Source organism: Pseudorca crassidens, chromosome 11 (genome assembly GCF_039906515.1).
Source record: "Pseudorca crassidens isolate mPseCra1 chromosome 11, mPseCra1.hap1, whole genome shotgun sequence".
Classification (NCBI taxonomy): Eukaryota; Metazoa; Chordata; class Mammalia; order Artiodactyla; family Delphinidae; genus Pseudorca; species Pseudorca crassidens.
The window spans coordinates 27820807-27839353 of NC_090306.1; the positions used below are offsets into that span (position 1 = coordinate 27820807).

Consider the following 18547-nt stretch of genomic DNA (forward strand, 5'->3'; position numbering starts at 1 on the left):
AAACAAAATTGATAAACCATTAGCCAGACTCATCAAGAAAAACGGGAGACGTGTCAAATCAATAGAATTAGAAATGACAAAGGAGAAGTAACAACTGACACTGCAGAAATACAAAGGATCATGAGAGATTACTACAAGCAAATAAATGCCCAAAAAATGGACAACATGGAAGAAATGGACAAATTATTAGAAAAGCACAACATTCCAAGACTAAAGTAGGAAGAAGTAGAAAATATAAACAGACCAATTACAAGCACTAAAATTGAGACTGTGATTAAAAATCTTCCAGCAAACAAAAGCTCATGACCAGATGGCTTCAAAGGCGAATTCTATCAAACGTTTAGAGAAGAGCTAACATCTATCCTTCTCAAACTCTTCCAAATATAGCAGAGGGAGGAACACTCCCAGACTCATTCCATGAGGCCATAATCACCCTGATATCAAAACCAGAAAAAGATGTCACAAAGAAAGAAAACTTCAGGCCAATATCACTATGAACATAGATGCAAAAATCCTCAAGAAAATACTAACAAACAGAATCCAACAGCACATTAAAAGGTTCAGACACCATGATCAAGTGGGGCTTATCCCAGGAATGCAAGGATTCTTCCACATACACAAATCAATCAATGTGATAAACCATATGCACAAATTGAAGGAGAAAAAACATACAATCATCTCAATAGATGCAGAAAGAGCTTTTGACAAAATTCTACCCTGTTTTATGATAAAAACCTTCCAGAAAGTAGGCATAGAGGGAACTTACCTCATCATAATAAAGGCCATATATGATAAATGCACAGCCAACATCATTCTCAATGGTGAAAAACTGAAACCATTTCCTGCAAGATTACAAACAAGACAAGGTTGCCCACTCTCACCACTATTATTCAACATAGTTTTGGGAGTTTTGGCCAGAGCAATCAGAGAAGAAAAAGAAATCCAAATTGGAAAAGAAGAAGTAAATCTGTCACTGTTTGCAGATGACATGATACTATACATAGAGAATCCTAAAGATGCTACCAGGAAACTACTAGAGCTAATCAATGAACTTGGTAAAGTGGCAGGATACAAAATTAATGCACAGTAATCTCATGCATTCCTATACACTAATGATGAAAAATCTGAAAGAGAAATTAAGGAAACAGTCCCATTTACCATTGCAAGAAAAAGAATAAAATGCTTAGGAATAAACCTACCTAAGGAGACAAAAGACCTGTATGCTGAAAACTATAAGATACTGATGAAAGAAATTAAAGATGATACAAACAGATGGAGAGATATACAATGTTCTTGGATTGGAAGAATCAACACTGTGAAAATGACTCTATTACCCAAAACAATCTACAGATTCAATGCAATCCCTGTCAAACTACCACTGGCATTTTTCACAGAACTAGAACAAGAAATTTCACAATTTGTATGGAAACACAATAGAACCTGAATAGCCAAAGCAATCTTGAGAAAGAAAACCAGAGCTGGAGGAATCAGACTCCTGGACTTCAGACTATACTACAAAGCTACAGTAATCAAGACAGTATGGTACTGGCACAAAAATAGAAAGATAGATCAATGGAACAGGAAAGAAAGTCCAGAGATAATCCCATGTACATATGGTCATCTTATTTTTGATAAATGAGACAAGAATATACAGTGGATAAAAGACAGCCTCATCAATAAGTGGTGCTGGGAAAACTGGACAGCTACATGTAAAAGAATGAAATTAGAACACTCCCTGACACGCTACATAAAAATAAACTCAAAATGGATTAAAGATCTAAATGTAAGGCCAGACACTATAAAACTCTTAGAGGAAAACAGGCAGAACACTCTATGACATAAATCACAGCAAGACTCGTTTTGACTCATCTCCTAGTGAAGTGGAAATAAAAACAAAAATAAACAAATGGGACCTAATGAAACTTCAAAACTTTTGCACAGCAAAGGAAACCATAAACAAGACCAAAAGACAACCCTCAGAATGGGAGAAAACATTTGCAAATGAAGCAACTGTCAAAGGATTAATCTCCAAAATATACAAGCAGCTCATGCAGTTCAATATCAAAAAAACAAACAACCCAATCCAAAAATGGCAGAAAACCTGAATAGACATTTCTCCAAAGAAGATATACAGACCGCCAACAAACACATGAAAGAATGCTCAACATCATTAATCATTAGAGAAATGCATATCAAAACTGCAATGAGGTATCACCTTAGAGCATTCAGAATGGCCATCATTAAAAAATCTACAAACAATAAATTCTGGACAGGGTGTGGACAAAAGGGAACCCTCTTGCACTGTTGGTGGGAATGTAAATTGATACAGTCACTATGGAGAACAGTATGGAGGTTCCTTAAAAAACTAAAATGAGAACTACCATACGACCCAGCAATCCCACTACTGGACATATACCCTGAGAAAACCCTAATTCAAAAAGATTTATGTACCACAATGTTCACTGTAGCACTATTTACAATAGCCAAGACATGGAAGCAACCTTAATGTCAACTGACAGATGAATGGATAAAGAAGATGTGGCACATATATTCAATGGAATATTACTCAGCCATAAAAAGAAACAAAATTGAATTATTTGTAGTAAGGTGGATGGCCCTAGAGTCTGTCATACAGAGTGAAGAAAGAGAAAAACAAATACTGTATGCTAACACATATGTATGGAATCTAAAAAATAATAAAATAAAAAAGGTTCTGAAGAGCCTAGGGGCAGGACAGGAATAAAGACGCAGATGTAGAGAATGGACTTGAGGACAGGGGGAGGCAGAAGGTTAAGCTGGGACGAAGTGAGAGAGTGGCATGTACATATATACACTACCAAATGTAAAATAGCTAGTTAGTGGGAAGCAGCCACATAGCACAAGGAGATCAGCTCAGTGCTTTGTGAACACCTAGAGGGGTGGGATAGGGAGGGTGGGAGGGAGATGCAAGAGGGAGAAGATATGGGTATATATGTATATGTATAGCTGATTCACTTTTTTATACAGCAGAAACTAACACACCATTGTAAAGCAATTATACTCCAATAAAGATGTTAAAAAAACCCGTAAAATTATTATTTCTATGGTATATGCTCTACACATTGGCATATTTTTGCACTTTGCAAGGAAATCTAAATTTCAAAGAAAATAATCTTTTGTGCTACCATTTCTTCTAATTTATCTTTTTAAAGTGTTATATATTTATGATAAAATAATTAAAGTGCTTCAGAAATATATGAAGTAGAAAGAGTCTGATCACATCCTAACTCTTCTCCAAGGAGGTAACACGTATATATAGACTTACAGAATCAAATTATATTTCAAATGTACTAAGGAAGCTTGATTCTTCTGTCTTTTTTCAAATATAGGCAATCTGTAATCTATATTTTAATATTACTATGACAAATCTTATGGAGACGTTAACTTTGTCAGGGTTTTGGAATTCAAACACATTTCTTTGGAGTCTTTGTCAAGTAAATTTCTTTGATTCTTTTTATAAAAGTTCATAAATCGTTGGTTCAGATTTCTGGAATATTCTTTCAGCTCATTATTAGTACATAGGATTAGAGAGGGCAATAAGAAAACGTAAGAAACTGACTCAGAAATGTTTTACTTGAGTAGTTTAATTTTGATATACACAATGAATTAAATCTTCTCAATAAGGGATACATTTAAATATTTCAAAGTAACACAGTAATTTTTATGTTACTATGTTATTACCCAAACTACTTTTGACAGTGTACTGAGGTAACCAACAGTATCCACAATGAAAGGTCATTTTCCTACACTTTCTTTTGTGACTCTTTACCTCTCTAGTAGAGATAAAAAGTATGCAAGGTATCATAACACAGTGAATTGTAATCAGATTATTTTGTTTGGAATTTTAGCTCCACCACAAATGGCCACTGTATGTATCCCTTATATCATCAGTAAAACATAAACAATAACACTATTGTCACCTCGTAAAGGAAATAATCCATATTATAGCCCTGAGCATATTCCCTAAAATAGATTATGGGTGCAATAATGATTGTTTTGAGTTTATTATTATTGATCATACAGATGGAAGAGAAAAAACATAATACATTCTTTAGATTAATTTGAAAATTAGTCATAAAGATTCCAAAACAAACAAATATTATTACCTGAAAAATGAAAATTAATTTTATTATTTATTTATTTTTACATCTTTATTGGAGTATAATTGCTTTAAAATGGTGTGTTAGTTTCTTCTTTATAACAAAGTGAATCAGTTATATATATATACATATGTTCCCATATCTCTTCCCTCTTGCATCTCCCTCCCTCCGAACCTCCCTATCCCACCCCTCCAGGGGGTCACAAAGCACCGAGCTGTGCTATGCGGCTGCTTCCCAGTAGCTATCTACCTTACGTTTCGTAGTGTATATATGTCCATGCCTCTCTCTCGCTTTGTCACATCTTACCCTTCCCCCTCCCCATATCCTCAAGTCCATTCTGTAGTAGGTCTGTGTCTTTATTACTGCCTTACCCCTAGGTTCTTCATGACATTACTTTTTCTTAAATTCCATACATATGTGTTAGCATACGGTATTTGTCTTTCTCTTTCTGACTTACTTCACTCTGTATGACAGACTCTAGGTCTATCCACATCATTAAAAATACCGCAATTTCATTTCTTTTTATGGCTGAGTAATATTCCATTGTATATATGTGCCACATCTTCTTTATCCATTCATCTGATGATGGACACTTAGGTTGTTTCCATCTCTGGGCTATTGCAAATAGAGCTACAATGAATATTTTGGTACATGACTCTTTTTGAATTATGGTTTTGTCAGAGTATATGCCCAGTAGTGGGATTGCTGGGTCATATGGTAGTTCTATTTGTAGCTTTTTAAGGAACCTCCATACTGTTCTCCATAGTGGCTGAACCAATTCACATTCCCACCAACAGTGCAAGAGTGTTCCCTTTTCTCCACACCCTCTCCAGCATTTATTGTTTGTACATTTTTTGATGATGGTCATTCTGACTGGTGTAAGGTGATACCTAATTGCAGTTTTGATTTGCATTTCTCTAATGATCACTGATGTTGAGCATTCTTACATGTGTTTGTTGGCAGTCTGTATATCTTCTTTGGAGAGATGTCTATTTAGGTCTTCTGCCCATTTTTGCATTGGGTTGTTTGTTTTTTTGATAATGAGCTGCATAAGCTGCTTGTAAATTTTGGAGATTAATCCTTTGACAGTTGCTTCATTTGCAAATATTTTCTCCCATTCTGATGGTTGCCTTTTGGTCTTGCTTATGGTTTCCTTTGCTGTGCAAAAGCTTTGAAGTTTCATTAGGTCCCATTTGTTTTTTTTGGTTTTATTTCCATTTCTCTAGGAGGTGGGTCAAAAACGATCTTGCTGTGATTTATGTCATAGAGTGTTCTGCCTATGTTTTCCTCTAAGAGTTTGATAGTTTCTGGCCTTACATTTAGGTCTTTCATCCATTTTGAGCTTATTTTTGTGTATGGTGTTAGGGAGTGATCTAATCTCATACTTTTACATGTACCTGTCCAGTTTTCCCAGCACCACTTATTGAAGTGGCTGTCCTTTCTCCACTGTACATTCCTGCCTCTTTTATCAAAGATAAGGTGTCCATATGTGCGTGGGTTTATCTCTGGGCTTTCGATCCTGTTCCATTGATCTATCTTTCTGTTTTTGTGCCAGTACCATACTGTCTTCATTACTGTAGCTTTGTAGTATAGTCTGAAGTCAGGGAGCCTGATTCCTCCAGCTCCGTTTTTTGTTCTCTAGATTGCTTTGGCTATTCGGGGTCTTTTGTGTTTCCATACAAATTGCAAAATTTTTTGTTGTAGTTCTGTGAAAAATGCCAGTGGTAGTTTGATAGGGATTGCATTTGAATCTGTAGATTGCTTTGGGTAGTAGAGTCATTTTCACAATGTTGATTCTTCCAATCTAAAAACTTGGTATATCTCTCCATCTTTTTTATCATCTTTAATTTCTTTCATCAGTGTCTTATAATTTTCTGCATACAGGTCTTTTGTCTCCTGAGGTAGGTTTCTTCCTAGATATTTTATTCTTTTTGTTGCAATGGTAAATGGGAGTGTTTTCTTGATTTCACTTTCAGACTTTTCATCATTAGTGTATAGGAATGCAGGAGATTTCTGTGCATTAATTTTGTATCCTGCTACTTTACCAAATTCATTGATTAGCTCTAGTAGTTTTCTGGTAGCATCTTTTGGATTCTCTATGTATAGTATCATGTCATCTGCAAACAATGACAGCTTTACTTCTTCTTTCCCGATTTGGATTCCTTTTATTTTCTTTTCTTATCTGATTGCTGTGGCTAAAACTTCCAAAACTCTGTTGAATAAGAGTGGTGAGAGTGGGCAACCTTTTCTTGTTCCTGTTCTTAGTGGAAATGCTTTCAGTTTTTCACCCTTGAGGACGATGTTGGCTCTGTGTTTGTCCTATATTGCCTTTATTATGTTGAGGAAAGTTCCCTCTATGCCTACTTTCTGCAGGATTTTTATCATAAATGGGTGTTGAATTTTGTTGAAACCTTTCTCTACATCTATTGAGATGATCATATGGATTTTCCCCTTCAGTTTGTTAATATGGTTTATCACATTGATTGATTTGTGTATATTGGAGAATCCTTGCATTCCTGGTATACACCTCACTTGATCATCATGCATGATCCTTTTAATGTGCTGTTGAATTGTTTGCTAGTATTTTCTTGAGGATTTTTGCATCTACGTTCATCAGTCATATTGGCCTGTAGTTTTCTTTCTTTGTGACATCCTTGTCTGGTTTTGGTATCAAGGTGATGGTGGCCTCGTAGAATGAATTTGGGAGTGTTCCTCCCTCTGGTATATTTTGGAAGAATTTCAGAAGGATAGGTGTTAGCTCTTCTCTAAATGTTTGATAGAATTCACCTGTGAATCCATCTGGTCCTGGGCTTTTGTTTGTTGGCAGATTTTTAATCACAGTTTCAATTTCAGTTCTTGTGATTGGTCTGTTCATATTTTCTATTTCTTCCTGATTCAGTCTTGGCAGGTGGTGCATTTCTAAGAATTTGTCCATTTCTTCCAGGTTGCCCATTTTATTGGCATAGAGTTGCTTGTAGTAATCTCTCATGATCTTTTGTATTTCTGCAGTGTCAGTTGTTACTTCTCCTTTTTCATTTCTAATTCTATTGATTTGAGTCTTCTCCCTTTTTTTCTTGATGAGTCTGGCTAGTGGTTTATCTATTTTGTTTATCTTCTCAAAGAACCAGCTTTTAGTTCCACTGATCTTTGCTATTGTTTCCTTAATTTTTTTTTCATTTATTTCTCATCTGATGTTTATGATTTCTGTCCTTCTGCTAACTGTGGGTTTTTTTGTTCTTTCTCTAACTGCTTTAGGTGCAAGGTTAGGTTGTTTATTTGAAATGCTTCCTGTTTCTTAAGGTGGGCTTGTATTGCTATAAACTTCCCTCTTAGAACTGCTTTTGCTGCATCCCACAGGTTTTGGGTCATCATGTCTCCATTGTCATTTGTTTCTAGGTATTTTTTGATTTCCTCTGTGATTTCTTCAGTGACCACTTCGTTATTAAGTAGTGTATTGTTTAGCCTCCATGTGTTTGTATTTTTTACAGATCTTTTCCTGTAATTGATATCTAGTCTCATAGTGTTGTGGTCGGAAAAGATACTTGATACAATTTCAATTTTCTTAAATTTACCAAGGCTTGATTTCTGACCCAAGATATTATCTATCCTGGAGAATGTTCCATGAGCACTTGAGAAAAATGTGTATTCTGTTGTTTTTGAATGGAATGTTCTATAATTATCAATTAAGTCCATCTTGTTTAATGTATCATTTAAAGCTTGTGTTTCCTTTTTATTTTCATTTGGGATGATGACCATTTGTGAAAGTGGGGTCTTAAATTCCCCTATTATGAATGTGTTACTGTCGATTTCCCCTTTTATGCTTGTTAGTATTTGCCTTATGTATTGAGGTGCTCCTATGTTGGGTGCATAAATATTTACAATTGTTATATCTTCTTCTTGGATTGATCCCTTGATCATTACGTAGTGTCCTTCTTTGTCTCTTGTAATAGTCTTTAAGTTAAAGTCTATTTTGTCTGATATGAGAATTGCTACTCCAGCTTTCTTTTGGTTTCCATTTGCATGGAATATCTTTTTCCATCCCCTTACTTTCAGTCTGTATGTGTCTCTAGGTCTGAAGTGGTCTCTTGTAGACAGGATATATATGGGTCTTGTTTTTGTATCCATTCAGGCAATCTGTGTCTTTTGGTGGGATTATAGTTGAAAACTTCCCTAATATGGGAAAGGAAATAGTTAATCAAGTCCAGGAAGCACAGAGAGTCCCATACAGGATAAATCCAAGGAGAAACATGCCAAGACACATATTAATCAAACTGTCAAAATTAAATACAAAGAAAACATATTAAAGCAGCAAGGGAAAAACAACAAACAACACACAAGGGAATCCCCATAAGGTTAACAGGTGATCTTTTAGCAGAAAGTCTGCAAGTCAGAAGGGACTGGCAGGACATATTTAAGGTGATGAAGGAGAAAAACCTGCAACCAAGATTACTCTACCCAGCAAGGATCTCATTCAGATTTGATGGAGAAAATAAAACCTTTACAGACAAGCAAAAGCTGAGAGTTCAGCACCACCAAACCAGCTTTACAACAAATGCTAAAGGAAACTTAATTTTATCTGGTTTTCTGGATCCTGGAAATTTCTTAACATCAGAAGAAAAGAATAGAAAAAATAACAATGGTCTAGCTAATAGTTGGAATTGATAGGTCTCTCTTAAGTACTGAAATGTGACAGTCTCAAAACAAGTGACTGGTTAGGCATAGTGAACAAATGAATAATAGCTGGGAAACAATGAATATTATTGAAGTCAAGTGAAAAAAATAGTGAAACTTTCTTTTCTTCAATGTGGAAAAGATCTATATGTAACAATGGAGTGGAATCAAATTAGTAAGTGCTGTGATAGAGGTATACATTGAATGACATTACAGACTAGGAGTAGTGATTCTCTGTGATTGAAGTGCAGTACACTTTGGAGAATGTGGAGGGAAATGAGATTGGATGGCTGAGTGGTAGTTGGACATTGGAATTTCTTGAATACCAAACTAGAATGTTGGAACTTAAATTTGTGACAAGACATAAATGGCTGTTGAGTAGGAGTTTTATATCATTTGAAATACTGTTCTCTGGACAGCATTATAAAATTAGAACTGGGAAGGCAGGAAATTAGAGTTAGGGTTTGGAAAGCCTCAGAACAGCACATAAAGACTTCAAGTTTTGTAAACTTGATGTCTTGGGTCTTGACTATTTCACAATATTGCCATCTCAATATTATTTCTAAAGTCTTATCACATAGATATTAGTTCTAAAAGTGAGCAAGTGCTTAAAATGATTATTCTTAAAAAGAATAAGAATAAACTTTCTTCAAGATGCTTATAGAAAACTATTACAAATAACTAAGCTTTTACCAATATAGAAAACCACTTTTTAAGAGGAAAAATTAAGCAAATAAATGAAAATGGGTATGTATTTACTTTTGACTTTACAAAAATTATTTTTAATGACAAATATCATAACATATATAGAATTCACTTACTAGACACTTGTTTAGTACATGGTGAAATACTGTTGAAATGTATTTAAGAGTGACAAAAGACACCAGGAGCTTTATTTAAATAAAGGCCATATACATTGGAATAAAGGCTCTTCTCTTGATTTAGAAACAAATAGTTGTCTTGAACTATTTGTTCTAAATATATTTGTTCTTGAAAAATGTAGCTTGTCTTTTGGTTGACAAATTTTTTAGATGATAATTTTGGGTCAGACAGAAATTGTCTTTCTTAATAATAGATTAAAAATAAAATTAAACATAACTCTCAGAGATTAGAAAAAAAGGAGAAAGGTATTTCTTAGATAGATTCATAGGAAGACACAGATACATGGAATTTCAAATTGTATTGGAAGGAAAAGATTCTCCAAAAGTCATAGATTTTTGTATTTCTTATTTTCTTTTATTAAAAATAACAATAATTATTAGATCACAGATTTTAAAGTAGTCTGAAAGAGTTAACTGGCAACTACCCCTATATTTGAGAATTTTTAAAATGCTGGACAAAATATAAAAAACTGCAATATAACAGTATGGAGCCTGTAGTTTTAGTTGGTATATAGAAATGCACCTAGGAATTTAATATCTAAAAGTTTAACTTTTATAGTAGAGATATACCAGTACAAAATCTACAAAATTAATGAGAGCCATCAAAAAACTAGGAAAAGAAAGTATAGATAACACTACTTATATAGGCTAACACAATGAGCTAGGATTTGATTTTCAAATTACAGATAATGACCCATTAGTGAATTCTGAAATCAATTTTGTGGGTCAAGACCTGCATTTAAAAAAAAGTAATACAGAAGAATAGGATACCATAGTAATAAAGAGAAAATATGAGATAAGGATAAGTATTATTCATAATCTTTTATTTAGTTGTGTGTGTCCAGAGATGAGATATAAAATTCATAACTTAGTACAGATTGTGGATGAAAATGCTTGAAAAACCTGAGCTAAAGGGTCACACTCAGAAAATGGTCATCAATGTATATGTCAACATGAGGTGGAGTTCCACAGGAGAGTCCACTGGGGTCAGCCCTGAGTCCAGGGGTATTTTAGCATTTTGTCTATGTCTCAGGTAATGAAAAGTAGAACACATTTTGCTAACAATGTCTAACGGAGATGGTAAAGTAACAGAACCTTCGAATAGAGAACTGAGGTTTCATACTGCCCTTGAACATTGATAAACTGATCCAAGTGCAGTACTTTTTCAAGTTTTGGCTACATATTGGGAAAGATATGAGAGCTATACTTTTCTGATTATCTAAAAATAAGGCAGGGGAATGAGAGGAAGATGGCGAAAGAGTAAGACGTGGAGATCACCTTCCTCCCCACAGATACACCAGAAATACATCTACACCTGGAACAACTCCTACAGAACACCTACTGAAGGCTGGCAGAAGACCTCAGACCTCCCAAAAGGCAAGAAACTCCCCACGTACCTGGGTAGGGCAAAAGAAAAAAAAGAAAAAACAGAGACAAAAGGATAGGGACGGCACCTGCACCAGTGGGAGGGAGCTGTGAAGGAGGAAAAGTTTCCACACACTAGGAAGGCCCTTCGCGGGCGGAGACTGTGGGAGGCGGATGGGGGAGCTTCGAAGCCGCGGAGAAGTGCACAGCAACAGGGGTGCGCAGAGCAAAGCGGGGAGATTCCCGCACAGAGGATCGGTGCCGACCGGCACTCACCAGCCCGAGAGGCTTGTCTGCTCACCCGCCGGGGCGGGCGGGGCTGCGAGCTGAGGCTCTGAGGCTTGGGTTTCGGTTTCGGACGGAGCGCAGGGAGAGGACTGGGCTTGGCGGCTTGAACATAGCCTGAAGGGGTTAGTGCACCCCAGCTAGCCGGGAGGGAGTCCGGGGAAAAGTCTGCAACTGCCGAAGAGGCAAGAGACTTTTTCTTCCCTCTTTGTTTCCTGGTGCGTGAGGAGAGGGGTTTAAGAACGCTGCTTAAAGGAGCTCCAGAGACGGGCGTGAGCCGCGGCTAAAAGCGCGAACCGCAGAGATGGGCGTGAGCCGCGGCTAAAAGCGCGGACCCCAGAGACGGGCGGGAGACGCTAAGGCTGCTGCTGCCGCCACCAAGGGGCCTGTGTGCGAGCACAGGTCACTCTCCACACCCCTCTTCCGTGGAGCCTGTTTAGCCTGCCACTGCCAGGATCCCGGGATCCAGGGACAACTTCACCGGGAGAATGCACGGCGGGCCTCAGGCTGGTGCAAAGTCACGCCAGCCTTTGCCGCCACAGGCCCGCTCCGCACTCCGTGCCCCTCCCTCCCCGCCGGCCTGAGTGCGCCAGAGCCCCCGAATCAGCGGCTCCTTTAACCCCGTCCTGTCTGAGCAAAAAACAGATGCCCTCCAGCGACCTACACGCAGAGGCAGGGCCAAATCCAAAACTGAGCCCCTGTGAGCTGTGAGAACAAAGAGAAAGGGAAATCTCTCCTACCAGCCTCAGAAGCAGCGGATTAAAGCTCCACAATCAACTTGATATACCCTGCATCTGTGGAATACCTGAATAGACAACGAGTCATCCCAAATTAAGGAAGTGGACTTTAGGAGCAAGATCTATGATTTTTTTCCCTTTTCCTCTCTTGTGAATGTGTATGTATATGCTTCTGTGTGAGATCTTGTCTGTATAGTCTTGCTTCCACCATTTGTCCTAGGGTTCTATCCGTCCATGGTTTTTTTAAAAAATTTTTTTCTTAATAATCAATTTTAATTTTAATAACGTTATTATACTTTACCTTCGTTGTATCTTTCTTTCTTTCTTTCCTTCCTTCCTTCCCTCCTTTAGACAACGAATCATCCCAAATTGAGGAGGTGGTCTCTGAGAGCAAGATTTATGATTTTTCCCCCTTTACCTCTTTTAGTGAGGGTGTATGTGTATGCCTCTGTGTAAGATTTTGTCTGTATAGCTTTGCTTCCAACATTTGTCCTAAGGTTCTATCCGTCCCTTTTTTTTTCTAAATAAGAATTTTTTAATTCAATAACTTTATTATACTTTATTTTACTTTTACTGTATCTTCTTTCTTTCTGTCTTTTTTCCTTCTTTCCCTCCTTCCTTCCTCCCTCCCTCCCCTCCTTTCTTCCCTTCTTGCCTTCTTTCCTTCTTTGCTTCTTTCTATCTTTCTTCCTTCCTTCCTTCCCTCCTTTCCTTCTTTCTTTCCTCATACTTCTACTAATTCTCTCTACTTTTTCTCCCTTTTATTCTGAGCCGTGTGGATGAAAGCTCTTGATGCTCCAGCCAGGAGTCAGGGCTCTGCCTCTGAGGTAGGAGAGCCAACTTCAGGACACTGGTCAACAAGAGACCTCCCAGCTCCACATAATATCAAACGGCGAAAATCTCCTAGAGACCTCCATCTTAATACCAGCACCCAGCTTCACTCAACGACCAGCAAGCCACAGTGCTGGACAACCTATGCCAAACAACTAGCAAAACAGGAACACAACCCCACCCATTAGCAGAGAGTCTGCCTAAAATCATAATAAGGCCACAGACACCCCAAAACACACAACCAGACGTGAACCTGCCCACTAGAGAGACAAGATCCAGCCTCATCCACCACAACACAGGCACTAGTCCCCTCCACCAGGAAGCCTACAAAACCCACTGAACCAACCTTAGCCACTGGAGACAGACATCAAAAACAGCGGGAACTACGAACCTGCAGTCTGCAAAAAGGAGACCCCAAACACAGTAAGATAAGCAAAATGAGAAGACAGAAAAACACACAGCAGATAAAGGAGCAAGATAAAAATGCACCAGACCTAACAAATGAAGAGGAAATAGGCAGTCTACCTGAAAAATAATTCAGAAAAATGACAGTCAGGATGATCCGAAATCTTGGAAATAGAATGGACAAAAATGCAAGAAACAGTTAACAAGGACCTAGAAGAAATAAAGATGAAACAAGCAACAATGAACAACACAATAAATGAAATTAAAAGTACTCTAGATGGAATCAATAGCAGAATAACTGAGGCAGAAGAACGGATAAGTGACCTGGAAGATAAAATAGTGGAAATAACTACTGCAGAGCACAATAAAGAAAAAAGAATGAAAAGAACTGAGGACAGTCTCAGAGACCTCTGGGACAACATTAAACGCACCAACATTCGAATTATAGGGGTTCCAGAAGAAGAAGAGAAAAAGAAAGGGACTGAGAAAATATTTGAAGAGATTATAGTTGAAAACTTCCCTAATATGGGAAAGGAAATAGTTAATCAAGGCCAGGAAGCACAGAGTCCAATACAGGATAAATACAAGGAGAAATATGTCAAGACACATATTAATCAAACTGTCAGAAATTAAATACAAAGAAAGCATATTAAAAGCAGCAAGGGAAAAACAACAAATAACACATAAGGGAATCCCCATAAGGTTAACAGCTGATCTTTCAGCAGAAATCCTACAAGCCAGAAGGGAGTGGCAGGACATACTGAGAGTGATGAAGGAGAAAAACCTGCAGCCAAGACTACTCTACCCAGCAAGGATCTCATTCAGATTTGATGGAGAAATTAAAACCTTTACAGACAAGCAAAAGCTGAGAGAGTTCAGCACCACCAAACCAGCTTTACAACAAATGCTAAAGGAACTTCTCTAGACAAGAAACACAAGAGAAGGAAAAGACCTACAATAAGGAACCCAAAACAATTTAGAAAATGGGAATAGGAACATACATATCGATAATTACCTTAAATGTAAATGGACTAAATGCTCCCACCCAAAGACACAGATTGGCTGAATGGATACAAAAACAAGACCCTTATATATGCTGTCTACAAGAGACCCACTTCAGACCTAGGGACACATACAGACTGAAAGTAAGGGGAAGGAAAAAGATATTCCATGCAAATGGAAACCAAAAGAAAGCTGGAGTAGCAATTCTCATATCAGACAAAATAGACTTTAAAATAAGGACTATTAAAAGAGACAAAGAAGGACACTCCATAATGATCAAGGGATCGATCCAAGAAGAAGATCTAACAATTGTAAATATTTATGCACCCAACATAGGAGCACCTCAATACATAAGGCAAATGCTAACAGCCATAAAAGGGGAAATCGACAGTAACACATTCATAGTAGGGGACTTAAACACCCCACTTTCACCCATGGACAGATCATCCAAAATGAAAATAAATAAGGAAACACAAGCTTTAAATGATACATTAAACAAGATTTACTTAATTGATATTTATAGGACACTCCATCCAAAACCAACAGAATACACATTTTTCTCAAGTGCTCATGGAACATTCTCCAGGATAGATCATATATTCGGTCACAAATCAAGCCTTGGTAAATTTAAGAAAATTGAAATTGTATCAAGTATCTTTTCTGACCACAATGCCATGAGACTAGATATCAATTACAGGAAAAGATCTGTAAAAAAATACAAACACATGGAGGCTAAACAATACACTACTGAATAATGAAGTGATCACTGAAGAAATCAAAGAGGAAATCAAAAAATACCTAGAAACAAATGACAATGGAGACACAACAACCCAAAACCTATGGGATGCAGCAAAAGCAGTTCTAAGGGGGAAGTTTATAGCAATACAGGCCCACCTTAAGAAGCAGGAAACATCTCAAATAAACAACCTAACCTTGCACCTCAAGCAATTACAGAAAAAAGAACAAAACAACCCCAAAGCTAGCAGAAGGAAAGAAATCATAAAAATCAGATCAGAAATAAATGAAAAAGAAATGAAGGAAACAATAGCAAAGATCAATAAAACTAAAAGCTGGTTCTTTGAGAAGATAAACAAAATAGATAAACCACTAGCCAGACTCATCAAGAAAAAAAGGGAGAAGACTCAAATCAATAGAATTAGAAATGAAAAAGGAGAGGTAACAACTGACACTGCAGAAATAAAAAAGATCATGAGAGATTACTACAAGCAACTCTATGCCAATAAAATGGACAATCTGGAAGAAATGGACAAGTTCTTAGAAATGCACAACCTGCCAAGACTGAACCAGGAAGAAATAGAAAATATGAACAGACCAATCACAAGCACTGAAATTGAAACTGTGATTAAAAATCTGCGAACAAACAAAAGCCCAGGACCAGATGGCTTCACAGGCGAATTCTATCAAACATTTAGAGAAGAGCTAACACCTATCCTTCTCAAACTCTTCCAAAATATACCAGAGGGAGGAACACTCCCAAATTCATTCTACGAGGCCACCATCACCTTGATACCAAAACCAGACAAGGATGTCACAAAGAAAGAAAACTACAGGCCAATATCACTGATGAACATAGATGCAAAAATCCTCAACAAAATACTAGCAAACAGAATCCAACAGCACATTAAAAGGATCATACACCATGATCAAGTGGGGTTTATTCCAGGAATGCAAGGATTCTTCAATATATGCAAATCTATCAATGTGATACACCATATTAACAAACTGAAGGAGAAAAACCATATGATCATCTCAATAGATGCAGAGAAAGCTTTTGACAAAATTCAACACCAATTTATAATAAAAACCCTGCAGAAAGTAGGCATAGAGGGGACTTTCCTCAACATAATAAAGGCCATATATGACAAGCCCACAGCAAACATCATCCTCAATGGCGAAAAACTGAAAGCATTTCCACTAAGATCAGGAACAAGACAAGGTTGCCCACTCTCACCACTCTTATTCAACATAGTTTTGGAAGTTTTAGCCACAGCAATCAGAGAAGAAAAGGAAATAAAAGGAATCCAAATAGGAAAACAAGAAGTAAAGCTGTCACTGTTTGCAGATGACATGATACTATACATAGAGAATCCTAAAAATGCTACCAGAAAACTACTAGAGCTAATCAATGAATTTGGTAAAGTAGCAGGATACAAAATTAATGCACAGAAATCTCTGGCATTCCTATACACTAATGATGAAAAATCTGAAAGTGAAATCAAGAAAACACTCCCATTTACCATTGCAACATAAAGAATAAAATATCTAGGAATAAACCTACCTAAGGAGACAAAAGACCTGTATGCAGAAAATTATAAGACACTGATGAAAGAAATTAAAGGTGATACAAATAGATGGAGAGATATACCATGTTATTGGACTGGAAGAATCAACATTGTGAAAATGACTCTACTACCCAAAGCAATCTATAGACTCAATGCAATCCCTATCAAAGTACCACTGGCATTTTTCACAGAACTACAACAAAAAATTTTGCAATTTGTATGGAAACACAAAAGACCCCGAATAGCCAAAGCAATCTTGAGAACGAAAAAAGGAGCTGGAGGAATCAGGCTCCCTGACTTCAGACTATACTACAAAGCTACAGTAATGAAGACAGTATGGTACTGGCACAAAAACAGAAAGATAGATTAATGGAACAGGATAGAAAGCCCAGAGATAAACCCACGCACATATGGACACCTTATCTTTGATAAAGGTGGGAGGAATGTACAGTGGAGAAAGGACAGCCACTTCAATAAGTGGTGCTGGGAAAACTGGACAGGTACATGTAAAAGTATGAGATTAGATCACTCCCTAACACCATACACAAAAATAAGCTCAAAATGGATGAAAGATCTAAATGTAAGGCCAGAAACTATCAAACTCTTAGAGGAAAACATAGGCAGAACACTCTATGACATAAATCACAGCAAGATCCTTTCTGACCCACCTCCTAGAGTAATGGAAATAAAAACAAAAATAAACAAATGGGACCGAATGAAACTTCAAAGCTTTTGCACAGCAAAGGAAACCATAAACAAGACCAAAAGACAACACTCAGAATGGGAGAAAATATTTGCAAATGAAGCAACCGACCTAGGATTAATCTCCAAAATTTACAAGCAGCTCATGCAGTTGAATAACAAAAAAACAAACAACCCAATCCAAAAATGGGCAGAAGACCTAAATAGACATTTCTCCAAAGAAGATATACAGACTGCCAACAAACACGTGAACGAATGCTCAACATCATTAATCATTAGAGAAATGCAAATCAAAACTACAATGAGATATCATCTCACACCAGTCAGAATGGCCATCATCAAAAAATCTAGAAACAATAAATGCTGGAGAGGGTGTGGAGAAAAGAGAACACTCTTGCACTGCTGGTGGGAATGTGAATTGGTTCAGCCGCTATGGAGAACAGTATGGAGGTTCCTTAAAAAACTACAAATAGAACTACCATATGACCCAGCAATCCCACTACTGGGCATATACCCTGAGAAAACCAAAGTTCAAAAAGAGTCATGTACCAAAATGTTCATTGCAGCTCTATTTACAATAGCCTGGAGATGGAAACAACCTAAGTGCCCATCATCGGATGAATGGATAAAGAAGATGTGGCACATATATACAATGGAATATTACTCAGCCATAAAAAAAAACGAAATTGAGCTGTTTGTAATGAGGTGGATAGACCTAGAGTCTGTCATACAGAGTGAAGTAAGTCAGAAAGAAAAAGACAAATACCATATGCTAACACATATATATGGAATTTAAGAAAAAAAAATGTCATGAAGAACCTAGGGGTAAGGCAGGAATAAAGACGCAGACCTACTAGAGAACGGACTTGAGGTTATGGGGAGGGGGAAGGGTGAACTGTGACAGGGCGCGAGAGAGTCATGGACATATACACACTAACAAACGTAGTAAGGTAGATAGCTAGTGGGAAGCAGCCGCATGGCACAGGGATATTGGCTCGGTGCTTTGTGACAGCCTGGAGGGGTGGGATAGGGAGGGTGGGAGGGAGGGAGACGCAAGAGGGAAGACATATGGGAACATATGTATATGTATAACTGATTCACTTTGTTATAAAGCAGAAACTAACACACCATTGTAAAGCAATTATACCCCAATAAAGATGTTAAAATAAATAAATAAATAAAAATAAGGCAGGATTTCACAGGATTTGCAAGTGAGTCAAGACAAA

General features: G+C 37.3%; 1 protein-coding gene across 3 annotated transcripts in view; it reads right to left on the bottom strand.

Annotated features, from left to right (window-relative positions):
* Nucleotides 1–18547, bottom strand: part of CPNE8 (copine 8) — a 368836-nt gene that overhangs the window by 38523 nt on the left and 311766 nt on the right. The gene's annotated exons all lie outside the window — the stretch shown is intronic.